Source organism: Microtus ochrogaster, linkage group LG5 (assembly GCF_000317375.1).
Source record: "Microtus ochrogaster isolate Prairie Vole_2 linkage group LG5, MicOch1.0, whole genome shotgun sequence".
Classification (NCBI taxonomy): Eukaryota; Metazoa; Chordata; class Mammalia; order Rodentia; family Cricetidae; genus Microtus; species Microtus ochrogaster.
This window is the reverse complement of record NC_022031.1, coordinates 59697715-59699484: the sequence shown is the minus strand read 5'-3', so window position 1 is coordinate 59699484 and position 1770 is coordinate 59697715. Positions and strand designations below refer to the sequence as shown.

Below are 1770 nucleotides of genomic sequence, written 5' to 3'. Positions count from 1 at the left end.
CCTTCCCAGGACTATTGAGTGACATTTGAATCTGTTAGAGGAATAACTACCTGATAGTGACATAACACAGAGGAAACAGAGACATCTTGGGACTAGCTGTGAAGAGGTCAGAATTGACACTATTGGTAACCCTGGTGCCTGAGACAGCTGGGGATGAACAAAAGTAACCACTAGTTTAAAAATGAAGAAAGTAACTAGCATCTTCCAGCTCCCTTGCTCTTCCAGGGGTAAACACACTGACAGCTTACTGGGGATCCTCTTAGCCTTGCCTCTGCTTATTTCTGCCTGTCCCATGGCTGCCCTTGGAAAGCATCTTAGAGTCAGCCCCAAGAACACCAAGCAGATACCACTGGGAAACATATACCTCAACTAAGAAGCATACCAACCTCAACTAACTGTACGGAGACATAAAACATCACGGCACCAAAGGCATAGGGCTAAGTTACCCAATTAAAAAGCAAACCCCTCCCTTCACTGGCTGCTGACCACCTGCCTTGCTTCTCCCACCCCTGCTCTGCAGAAATGCATTTACTACCTGCAGTCCTTTGCCAGTTAAGACTACTACCTGTCTGGGGCACCAGCTCCTCATCTCACCCCAGCCTATGCCAAAGGTGTAAAAGTTGGTGTATAAGTCTGAGCCTTATTGCTTCAAGGTGTAGATCTTTCAGCCTATGCTGCAGCCATTCCAATGGGGCCAAACAGTGCTGAATGAACAGAGTTGGGGAGTCCTAAAGAAACAAAAGATGAGCTCACTGCTGCAAGTCAGCTGATTTGAAGACTAAATCTAAAGATATTATAGCTAAACCTGTTCAAGACGCTGCCAATAACACAAATCAAGAGAACCACCACCGCTACTGTTCTGCCCAAGGAGGACTTTGGGAAGATCAGCCAGTGTTAACACCATGGGACTCAAGGGAGGTGCGATGTTAGTTGTTGATGCTGTAATTGCTGAACTGAAAAAAAACTGGTCTGAACCTGTGGCAAGGCCTGAGGAAATAGCTCAGATTGCTATAATTTCTGCAAATGGAGACAAAGACATTAGAAACATCATGACTTATAAAATGAAAAAGGTTGGGGAAAAAAGGCATCATTACAGTGAAAGATGGATAAATCCCAAATGATGAATTAGAAATTGTTGACAGAATGAAGTTTAATAAAGGACCTATTTCCCTATATTTTATTAATACTTCAAAAGGTCAACAAATATGAATTCAAAGTTGCCTGTGTTCTGTTGAGCGAAAAGAAAGTTCTAGTGTGTTATCTGTCATGCCAGCTCTCAAAATTCCCAGGGCTCATCAGAAGCCCTTGGTCGTAATTGCTGAAGATGTTGATGCAGAAGCTCTAAGCACAGTGGCTTTGAGCAAGCTGAAAGGTGGTTCTTGGGTTGGAGCAGCCAGAGCTCCCAGGGTTGGGGACAATAGGAAGAACCAGTTTGAAGATAGAACTATTGCTACTGGTGGTGCAGTATTTGGAGAAGGGGCATTGAATCTAAGTCTTAAAAATGTTCAAACTCACAATTTAGGTTGCAACTAAATCTCTAAAATATCAAATATATTTATCTATGGCCAACAAAAACGTGTCAACAACTGCACAGATTCTTCCCTGACAATCTAGTTGGGAACAATTCTGCCATCTAGCATGCCAAAACTGGTGACCTTAAGAGAGTATAACTCAGTAAAGAGACCACAGCACAATTCTGAGCAAGCAGCTGTATTTCACACTAAAAGGTGAGCTATGGGATGTCTTGAGGCCGATGGGTGTGACCACACA

The 1770-nt window shown here is 43.3% G+C and overlaps 1 pseudogene; it reads left to right on the top strand.

Moving 5' to 3' along the window:
* The first annotated feature begins 522 nt into the window (after positions 1–522).
* LOC101980079 lies at positions 523–1533 on the top strand (annotated as a pseudogene).
* The last annotated feature ends 237 nt before the right edge of the window (positions 1534–1770 follow it).